The sequence below is a fragment of the Excalfactoria chinensis genome, chromosome 10, assembly GCF_039878825.1.
Source record: "Excalfactoria chinensis isolate bCotChi1 chromosome 10, bCotChi1.hap2, whole genome shotgun sequence".
In the NCBI taxonomy this organism is placed as follows: Eukaryota; Metazoa; Chordata; class Aves; order Galliformes; family Phasianidae; genus Excalfactoria; species Excalfactoria chinensis.
This window is the reverse complement of record NC_092834.1, coordinates 7,164,641-7,175,361: the sequence shown is the minus strand read 5'-3', so window position 1 is coordinate 7,175,361 and position 10,721 is coordinate 7,164,641. Positions and strand designations below refer to the sequence as shown.

General features: G+C 54.2%; 1 long non-coding RNA gene across 3 annotated transcripts in view; it reads right to left on the bottom strand.

The window, feature by feature from the left end:
• Positions 1-336: 336 nt before the first annotated feature.
• The window catches only part of LOC140256550 (uncharacterized), a 39,333-nt gene continuing 28,948 nt past the window's right edge, over positions 337-10,721 (bottom strand). For all 3 annotated transcript variants that reach the window (XR_011904805.1, XR_011904806.1, XR_011904804.1), the window contains 2 exons: positions 2,783-2,878; positions 337-872 (listed from right to left, as the gene is read on the bottom strand). This is a non-coding gene — a long non-coding RNA (uncharacterized lncRNA). The remainder of the gene's footprint in view (positions 873-2,782; positions 2,879-10,721) is intronic.

The following is a 10,721-nucleotide window of genomic DNA, read 5'->3' as shown; positions in this document are numbered from 1 at the left end:
ATTGTTTGCTTTTTTCGGGTTTCAGCTGGGAAAGCAGCCACCTCGCGCGTTCTGCCGAGAGCACGCCGGGAGCCGGGCACAATGGGGAACCCCGCTCTGCAAGCAGAAGGAGCTCCAAATCATTGCGGAGACATATTCATTATGCCCTTTCACAGGGGCTGTTTGCATTGGGTTTAACGGCAACTTCCCAGACAGGGCTCAGACCAAATAGAGATCGTTCGCTGGGGCGCGGCGCAGCGCTCGGCTCTGGGCTGCTCCCATCCTCCCCGGGTCGTGTCTGCAGGCAGCTCCGTGCCCATCGCCTCCTCTGTCTCAGTACTGTACCACATCACACAGCTGGCTTTTGCAGAAAGGAGTGTTTATTTGTAACAGTGCATGGGGTGGGGTTGATTTCAACAGGGGAGAATTACAGTGCATTTTTCTTACAGTGCAATGGATCACTGCCTGCACCAGGCATGGTCAGCCCACGGTCAGTCCATCACGCACAGCACGGACAGCGTAGGCCAAGCCCTGCTCCATGAGCAGAGCCCCTAAGCGTGGCATCCATCCCGCTCAGACCTCCCTCCCGCTCCCAACAACATCCCCAGACCCAGCTGGGACAGTGCTCACACGTCTCTGCCCAGTGGTATTTGGGTCCTGGAGGTGATGAACAGGAGTTACATGGGATTTCTGCCAGGCTCCCCATCTCCTGGCTCCCTCCCCACAGGTGTGATGCAGAACTCCTCCACGTCCAGCAGCCGATGCTGCCTCTTGCTGGGGCCGTGGCAGGTTGGGTCCCTCCTGGAGAATCCCGGAGATATCAGGCAGAGCGTGGGCAGAGCACAGCCAGGAAGGAGCTGTTGGGCTGAGGACGTCCCTTCTCTCTCTGGGATCTGGGAAGGAAAGGAAAAGCACACGGGTTACTGTCTCTTCATCAGCACACAGAATCACAGAAGCTGAGAACAGAAATGGGAGCATGGATGGACCGACCCCATCCCCATTCACACCCCACCACCCGCTGCAGTCCCGCTGTGTGTCACCTCACCCCTTCCTGACCCACGCAGCGATGGCCCTGCGCTCCCCCTGCCCCACTGAGGGGCTGCAGCCTGTCCTTCCCTGTAGGCTTTGGGGCAAGGGATTACTCTGCATGTCAGAGCCACTAAAGGAGCAGCCCTCTGATGTTTTAATCTCCACGTTAACTTTCCCTGCCCTCAGCACCCTTGGCTGCCTGAGGAAAGTGATACCTATGAGGCACGGAGCTGCGGCCGAAGCTGTGACGCTGAGCCAAAGTGCCCTCATCCCCTCCAAGGCTCCCCATGCAGCATTCACCCCACACCCTATAGCAGGTTCTTCCCTCTTTTCCTAGAGTTTTCCTCCATTTTCTCCACATTAACCACAAGCACAGGCCTCTAGCATGGAGCCCAGCCCCATCCTTCACCATCCTCCCTTCGCTTTGCTTATAAACTGCTGTGCTGGGAAGAGCGAAGTCAAACACGCCTCTAATTCTACCACGCTCTCGGATCTAGGGCGCAGAAAGCACCGTCAGGCAGCTCGTTTATTCTTGTGAGTGCACCAAATCGTAATTTGATGAAATATTGCAAATTTTATAAAATATTTGCGAGCCCATTTTAAGAGATAAATCTTACGGCGTGGCTCTAATGAGGCGCCCTGGGAGCAACACCACGCGATCCGCTGTAGGTCGCAGCGCTGCGCTCGCGGGCTGCGGCTGCGTGAACCATCGGCACTCTTTGAACTGTGCAAATACTCCTCACTCTGGGGTCCAGGCTGCCATTTCCATGGGTGGTTTGTTATGTGTTATTTCTTTTCTTTTTTGCTCTTTCTTTCTCTCTTAAAAATAGTTATCTCCTATAACCTCTTTATTGCAATATTCATAGAGCGCTTGGTGGGAATCCAAGGAAAATCCCTTTTCTTTTGCACAACTTCGAAGCGAGCCTGCATGTTAGAAGGGCAGAAGGAAAAGGCAGCCCACGTGCATTGGTTTGGGATGGCTCACACTGATGTGTGTGTATGTGCAGGGAGCACAGAGCCAGGCTGCGAAGCAGGGGAGCAGACCGATGCCGCGTTGCCCTATATTACACAAAGTCACCCCAAATGTCCTCACATGATGGGACACAGAGGATAGTGAGCACATCTCCAAGCCCAGGAGAGGAGGCAGATGCTGAGCCATCGTGTTCATCAGGAAAAACCCACTCTGGTGCTCTGGGCAGCGCCACATGAACGTGCTTCATACTGAGAAACTCAACCACTGTGCCAATGAAGAGGATGCTCACTGCAATGGGACACCATCCACTTGCCCGCAGGTCTGCACCTCCCAGCACAGGGTAACTGAGGCAGGAGGGGCTGGAGGAGATGGCTGGGTGGAACCCACTGCCAACAAAGACACCCCCAATAGTGACATCCCCAACATCAGCACCCCCAGTGATGACACCCCCAATAACAGCACCCTCGATAGTGGAACCCCCAGTGCCAGCCCACCAACACAGGCAGCTCTGCCTGACGGGACCACCGCTGTGTGCCAAAGCCCTGTTGTTGGGGCTGGGCAGGAAGGAGGGGCTCTGCTCCTCCCCCAGCTCATTCCTGCTCCGTCGGTGCGGAGAAACTTTCTGGACAATTTAATTGTGCCGAGGTGTTACTTTGAAAACCTTTATTCACTGATGATTTTTTTTGTCCCTCCCTTCTTTCTCCCCCTTTTTTCCCTCCCTTCCATCCCTGACTGCATTTTGCAAGCGGTATCTGTTGTTTTGCACACACGCACACTTTGATGCAAATAGAGCCTTCATACCTCATCCCTGACTCAAGATCTCCAACTCCAAAGTGACCAAATCTGCGCTCTCCCCTGCAGCTCCTCAGCATTACACCTCCATTCTGCTCTAGGGACCTGGAGAGAGAAAAATCATTTGAAATTAAGAAGATGTGCTGTTTGCTTTGGGTAATTACAAACAAGCTTTGGATTCTTCAAGCAATGAAACGCTGTGTGCAACGGGAGTGGGTTCTATCTGGGCTCAGTGGTGATGGGTTGGTGGTTGGATTGAATCATCTTAGTGGTCTTTCCAACCTTTACGATCTCCAGCATTGCTCCCTCCATCCCACACCCACCCTGTGCACCCGGGCACGTGGTTGCATTTCCTATGGAGGAACTTCATGGTGCTTTGGGCTCAGTGAGAGGAGAATGCTGCTGACATTTTCTTATCTCAAGTTACAATTTCCTGTGAGCATCACAATGATAAAACATGGGTGATGTGCAGCTTGCATGGGGTGAGTGCATCGTGCACGGCGCCGGGGGGCAGAGGATGCCCGCGGGATGAGGCTCTCGGTGCCGTCATTGTTGTCCCCCTGCCTGTCTGCAGGGAATTTTATGGGGAGGGCTTTTGGCGGGGCAAGGAGGAGGAGGAGGAGGGGAGCTTTCCTCCAAAGCACCCAGGAATCTGTCAAAAGAGGGACAGAAAAGAGAAGAAGAAGAAGAAGGGAGACAGAGAGTGGGAACGTCAAGGACCCCTGACTAATGAATAGCAAGTTTGCCCTTGAACCTCCCTGGGCTTTGCCATTCCCAGGCTCCAAACAAGGGCTGATGCATGCTTGGGCCCAGCTGCAGGGGGACCGGGCTATGGTTCATCTCAGACACTTTGACAGCCCGGGCCTTTTCCCCGCATAGCTCAGACTCGCCTAACTACTCCCCTGGCAACAGCTCAGTGCAGGAACCTGCGCGGAGGCCCTGCCTGCTGCATACAGAAGCGCGAGGAGGAGGGGAGCGCTGGGAGAAATTAGCTGGAGACCGGCTTAACCCGTCAAATGCTGGGCTGGCACCCTCTGCCCGGCAGCACGGCACTGGTGGGACCCCCGCGGGTGGCAGTGGGATGGCAGTGGGGTCTGTATGTAGACACTGCCACGGGGCTGCTGGGGATGGAGCTCCAAAGGGTGGTGGGAAAGCCCAGGCTGGGATGGAGGAGATGATGAATAGTGAATGAATGTTGAATGCTGCTTGGTCACAGAGCTTGTGCCAGCCGTGTCACTTGTGCCACTTGTGCCACCGGTGTCACTTGTTTCACTTGTTCCACTTTTGTTACCTGTGTCTCAGGTGGGGCAGCGGCAGCAGCAAAGGTGCAGCCCAACCCCGACGCAGCAGGCACAGAGTATCCCTCAGCAGCTGAAAGCAAAGCCTGGGACATGCAGGAGAGGCACCAACTTTCCCCACCACTCTTTTTGCATTGCAGATGAAAGACGCGGGGAGCGCCAGCCGTAGGGGTCTGCGCTGAATGGAGCAAACAGGCACTGCAGACGGCTGCAAACACCCGACGGCTCCAAAGCACGACCCAGGAACGTTCCCACATCTCGGCCCCTTATAAATCAAGGGGGAGAGGGGGAGGGCTCCTTGCCGGCCTCTGTTTTTACAGAACATCTTTCATGTGCAGCCCCTGAGAGAGAGGGCTTTGCCGAGCTTGTTAAGGAGGGCTCCTGCACCAGGCAGAGAGGGGGACGCACCATATGGAGAGGAGAAAAAGAAAAGGGGACACTGAAAATGGAAAATTATGCAAATCAGGAGGAGAGAGGCTCCAGTGAAAGGGGGGAGGGAGGAGGAGGGGGATGGGAGGGAGCCCTGACTTGGGGACACCAACAGGAGGGACGGCAGTTTCCCACGATCAGTGTCCGGGTGTTGGATGGCTCTGGATGGATGGCACGTGGGTGATGTCACCCCTACCAGGGTACGGCCATAGGGTACCCCACTGCAGGGTACCTCTCCAGCCCAGCCATGCTCACGCCATTGGGGATGCCCAGCGCTTGCCATGAGCGGCAGCAAACCGGGGTCTGCGGTGACCTACTTCATGGAGGTGTCCTCAGGACCTCTGTTACTATGGCAATGAGGTGGAGAGCAAAAAAAAAAAAAAAAAAGAAAAAGAAAAAGAAAAAAAATAGAAAAAAAATTATTTTCTTTTTTGGTCAAATCTTTTGTTTTGGGGCTTTGTAGCAAATGGCTCTGAGTAACAGCAACAAAGCAAAGCCTGGAACTGCCCCACTGAGTGACAAGGGACACTCAGGTGATGCAGCTGCATGTCACTCCTGTGTCAGCACCACCTCCAGCCCTGCAGCAGCTCTCCCATTCCTCCATGGCATGACCACACTCCTCCTCAGCTCCCCTTGCTCTCTGCCAAACCCTGCCCTGGCTGTTGGGCTCAGCTCACCTTTGGGAACTCTCTGCAGCCCCAGCTTGGTCCTATCCATCCTGTTCACACCTCTCAAATCTCTCAGTCACTTCCATTGAGACCCACCTGCCCTTTTGCTCTGTGCAGCACCACACTACCTCACACCACTCCATCCACCCTCAGCCCATAGGAAGCTCTCCATACAGGGCTGGTGTACCTGGGCTCTGCTGTCTGCCTGTCCCTGGCCATCCCATCCCACTGCCAGGGCAAGACAGAAACGTGCTGCGGTTGTGCAAAAAGGAAGCAAAGTCATTGCTGGGGAAGAGCTGGCCCTGGTGGGTTGCAGGACTGAGATGTTTCACAGTGCCAGGCTGGGGCAAGCTGGGGACGTGGCCCCTAGTTCTTTATGTCCTTCTTTGACACACCAGTGCTTGTCAGTTCCTTTCCACCTTGGCAATTCTGAGCCTGTGCATGCCCGGAAAGCTGGCAGAAACATCCAGCAGATAAATCAACCCTTGCAATCAATTCAACTCTTTCTCTTAGAGATCCAATTCCATTTAAAAGTCTCTTAAAAGGGATGCCTCCATTCTCCCCCTGTAACCCACAGATTCAGGTAGGTGAGGGGCATGGGGATGGCCTGCCATGCAGGCACACGTGTGACCATGATGGTGCAGATGGGCACGGCTGTCCCAGCACACGTGTGTTCCTGCCTGCACCCGTCAACACCTCCACGCTCCTGCCTACGTTCCCTCTGCTGCTCCCATGCTGCCAGGAGTGGGGGGAGCTTTGCTTCTCCCCCACCCAGGGCACGTGTGGGATCTGTGCAATGTGAGATTTGAACTGCTCAGCCCTGTAGCCACTGGGAAAACATGCTGTGTCCAGCTTGGAGCTTCTCAAAGAGCCGTGCCCTGGAGGAAGGCTACATATGTTGGCCAGATCCTCGGTAAAGCCACGGAATAAGCTGTAGGCACTGAAGAGGATTCATGTAAGCGGCAAGCAGAGAAAAATAACAAAAATCAAGTTCATGGGGGTACAAGGAAAACAGAGCTCCCACCCACAGAGCAGCTGTGTGGGGCTCCAGGGACAGCAGACCATGCAGGAGACAGTGCAGAGCTCACACTCAAGATGATGTATTTGCAACCAATTCCCTCCTGCAACTGCTGGAGGTGCAGTGAGCCGCCAGTCCCACAGGCACACATCTCCACCCCATATGTATCCTGCCCCGCTGCTCATCTGGGCGGCTTTAGGGCTGGACACCACCATGGCCAGATTATGCAAAGAGAAGGTGTGCCTTCGTGGAAGACAGAGAAGGACATCTGATCACTTTCTATATCATGAGACACAAGCAAGAAACTGCTCCCCTCAAATAAACCCAGGAGAAGGGGCTGCAGATTCACACTAACTCTAGCAATGAGTGGCTGCGAGCAGGAGGGAATTGCTCAGGTGTCCTTTGGATCAGGCTGGCCTGAAGCTGAACCCCTTCCAAGGAGGATACAGCAAGAACAGTGAGTGCTGCCCGAGTGACGGGCCGGAGCGCTGCTGGCACTCAGTCCTCATTCAGCATCGACCCAGATTCCAGCCCCTGGCTTAGATCCAGGTTTCTTTCTCCTTGACCCATCTCCATCAAAAGAGACGCAGTGATGAGTCTCTGCTCAGAGTTTTTATTCTACAAATAGAAGCAGAGAAGCGCCTGCTCTACGGCGGAACATTTCCACTAAACCCTATTTTGATGCTTGTCCTGGTGCAAGAAGCCTTTGGGGACTGTGCCCTTGGTGTGAGATGGCAAGACAAGGCATTAAACCACATGATTGCCACATCCCCACATCTCACCAAGACGCACCTCCAGCAAGCTTTGTTGTGAATGGGGTTCTGGGAACAGCCAGGCACAGCATCCCCAGCTGCCACAAGCATTTCATTTCCAAACAGGGCTCTGGGGACCTCTTGTGCAACGGGGATGGGGACTCAGAGCAAAGAGACACAACATGCCCGTGCTGCATGGCACTGAAAGCAGCAGAACCTCCTGGCCATCAAACTGCTCCCCGGATGTGAGGCCAGCGGGACCCCACTGCCCTTCTGGAAGCAGAGAATCGCTGTAATTCCACCACCAATCGGGAAATGGTGAATTGGGAATTTTTTTCCCCTCATTTCCCTCCCCCGGTTCCTTTTCCGCATCATAAGCAAAGTCCTAATAAAGCTCCCATCCCTGCTGCCAGCCCCGCGCCATGCTCCCAGCAGCAAAGAGATGCAAAGCCACGCTTGGAATCTGATTCCCCGGCTTTAAACGCTGCTCTGCCAGCAAAGTGCGACTTGAAAGCTCCCCTGTCACAGTTACAAAGCTCCGAACAGCCCTTCTTCGGATAATCACGCTTATCTCCAGATTAAGAAAGAGAGACCTGCAGCTGAGGCTGGTCACATGGGCTGGGATGTGGGCAAATCTCTTTTAAACAATCCCCATATAGCTGTGACCTCCACCGCAGCCCAAACGCACGGCCCCTCGCTCCCACTCGGAGCGTGCGGGAGGGGAACGTGCTGGATGGAGAGAGCGGGGCACGGGAGGGACCGGGGGAGGAGTGACAGTGTGATGGAGATGGGAGAAATGAGTGAAGGGAGGAGGTGGGAGAGGAAGAGGTGGGCTGCGGTGAGGGGGAGGTGAGGAAGGACAGGTCTGTGCCACCCATCCTGCTGGGATTAGTTGTCCCCACGCTGTCCCCATGTTAACTCTTCCTGTTCTGTCCCCGCTGGCAGCTGAGCATGATTACGTGACTGTAGCCGTGCCAAGAAGCCTTGGCAGGGCGAGCGCCTCACCTACTTTGCTGCCACGGATTCATTAAGAGGCTTTGCTTGTGTGGGAATAGTCATCCCAACAGGGGGAAAAAAAAAGGCCTTTCTGCAGATCAGGCTGGCACAGAGCTCTGACAAAGCGGTTTCCATTGCCCTGCACGGGGTTGGGAGCAGAATGAGGGAGAGGTGGGATGCATGGAGTAGGGTGAAGGGGTGGGAGATGGATTGGAGGGGTCTGCAGTAGGTCTGTGGGTCACTTCCCAGTTCTTCCTCATGATTAAAGGCCACGTTGCACCAGGGTCAGCTGTGGATAACGCGTGCACCCCACCAGCCAACAACAGGTCCAAGCACCTGCATGGTGACCTCGTCCAATGGCACATTCCCCTTTGGTTTACAGGGTACATACTAGTGCCTGGAAAACCTGCCCATGGCAGTGGCTTGGAACTGGATGATCTTTAAAGTCCCCTCCAACCCAAGCCATTCTGTGATTCCATGATTCCACGATCCTACGATTCTACGATGTGGAGTTAACACAAAGGCTTTGCAACAGAGGAGCCCAGCAGCTCTGAAAGGGGCACAGATGCAGAAGATGGGGCTGGCCCTCTCTGAGGACCCCCACCATGTGCTGGCACTGACTCGGGCTCTCCAGACACTGGCTGCAGCCTGTCAGGAGGACAGCAGAGCTGCCTCCCCCACCGCTCATTATTCACCCTGCGCAATTAGGCACCACTGATAAGCCACATGAAATTGCCTTTGTTCTCCAACCTGCATTTCTTGGGGGTCCTTTTTTCCCGCACGCTCCCCACGAATGCTTTGAGTTGCCCACTGTGCCTATTGCTCCAACAGCAGGGAGGATTCGATGATCCTTATGGGCCCCTTCCTACTCGGGCTATTCTATGATTCTTTGATTTAAGACATTTGCCCTATGCTCTGCTGCTCCAACCAAGCCATCTCCCAACCAGAACCAGCCCCACTGCTCTCCACACCCCCGGTGCCCATGCAGGGAACCCAGCATAGAAGAGAAAGCAAAGCCACCGAACCCTGCATACAGCAAAACTTCCCCAAATGACCTTCGCTTCAGAGCAGCCCTGTGGCAGTCGCTGCTCAGCCATGTAATTCCCTGCTCTTTCAGCACAGCAGCTGCTCAGCAGCAGAGGGGGGAATGGGGAGGGAAGGCATCCCTGGCCATTCTAGAGCTTCTCGCTCAATAAATGTATGTTGGCTCTTGAGCCTTGCTGGTTTAAGTGGAAAGATGCAAAAAATAATTAACGAAGTGGTGTTAACATCCCTACATCCTATCGATTCTTGTGTGAATCTGAAGAACGCAGTTGGGTGGATGGATGGACAGATGGATGGATGGATGGATGGATGGATGGATGGATGGATGGATGGATGGATGGATGCACTCTAGGAATGACACTATGTGCTGGTCCATATGCTGGGGAAGTGGAAAGACTTTTATCTTTGTAATTAATAACTCTGTTCTGAACAAATGTTGATAAATCCTTGGTAGCACTGCTCCCTTTGTCTCTCCAGCTCTTGTTCCCACTGCTCCATGCCCTGCACACCCCAGCTCCGCTCCTTCCCATGCTTTGTAGCTGGCAGTGGATCCAGCTGCCTCACTGGAGAAGCAGGCTGAGGTTTTGTTGTTGGGGCTTTGTGTGAGTGATTGCATGTGTATGTGTACATACAAAGATGGATACAAACCCATTGGAAATAAACACCTTTTAAGGGACTTGAGAGAGAGACACAGGGCAAAGGAGAAGAAAGAGCCCACAGACCCTCAGCCAGACAATCAGTAAAGACGAACAGAAAGACCCAGTGAACCAAAAAAAAGCTTCAGTTCTCTTTTAAACTCTCTGCAATTTGCAAAGGAGGCAGCCGACCCATGGATGGGAAGCCCAGCCCCACTGATGCAGCGGGCACTCAGCCCTTCTCCTCCAGCCCCGCACAGCTCAATTACCCCGGGCTGCTCTGAGCACACCCCCAGCGCCCCGCATCTCCCCTGCCGCCGAGACAGCTTTCGCCAATGGAAGGACAAATATATTCATTGGCACCTTATCAGACATGCATGCAAAACTAATTAACATGGGGAGACATGCAAGCTGCCACCCAGCCACAAATACACACCCACGAGCATGCACACACACACGCACACACGCACAAGGCAACCCTTGTCTAGGGGGGACATTCAAAAGGCTTTGTCACTAATTTAGGCATCTGTCTCAGTCTGGTCCGGTCCTCCTGGCTGGGCTGGAGTTGTGGTTTTTTTCCCACTCTGTTTGACAATGCTGGGAACATGCCCGGAGACCCCTCATTCAAATCACCCCTTGACAATGGTCTCATTGTGTGAGCGTACAGAAAAGGGAAAGGATGGGGGAGAAGATGGGGAGGGGGGCAAGGAATTAAAATGTGAACCCAAGGAAGTGTTTACTAACACAAGCCCCGCAGCTGCCCCGGCTCTCCTCCACCCCCTTCTTCCGATGGCCCAGCCTGTCCCCATGGAGGCTGCAGAGCACAGAGATGAACCTCGGAGCGTTCGAGTTCCCGGAGCAGGTGTGGGTTTGGGAAGAGAAGAGCCTGCAGCACCTTAGAGAGGATTAGGGACTGAATGTGTCCTGTACAGGACGTCTTTGTGGGGGTGAATGGTGGCTGGTGGAGCGAGGGATTTGTCGGTGGGAGCGCTCCCAGGCTTTCTGGATAGGGACAAAAATGGTTTGAACTTGGATTAGACTGGCAGTGCCGTTTGGATGCTTTCCGCAGCGCCGCTGCCAGCGTGAGAATGGAAGGGGGGGAGCAGAG